The sequence below is a fragment of the Plasmopara halstedii genome (assembly GCF_900000015.1).
Source record: "Plasmopara halstedii genome assembly, contig: Scaffold_322, whole genome shotgun sequence".
NCBI lineage: Eukaryota > Oomycota > Peronosporomycetes > Peronosporales > Peronosporaceae > Plasmopara > Plasmopara halstedii.
The window spans coordinates 1,729,402-1,729,642 of NW_020187243.1; positions in this window are offsets into that span (position 1 = coordinate 1,729,402).

Sequence of the window (241 nt, forward strand, 5' to 3'; positions counted from 1 at the left end):
TGTCCACGGCGACTGGGCAATCTTGCGAAAGTGGCGCCTCAAACTCCCACGGGTTTTCGGAGTCCGGATATCCCCGCCACTTCACCAGATATTGAGTTTGACACTGGTGACGACGTCGTTTGACAAGACGTTTCACGTGATAGTGGACGTCACCGTTCTCATCGAGAAGAGTCGGTGGCTGGTGGTGACGACCGGGTCGACCGCCGTCCGGTGACTCGTGATGCTCTTCGAGCCCTTGAGG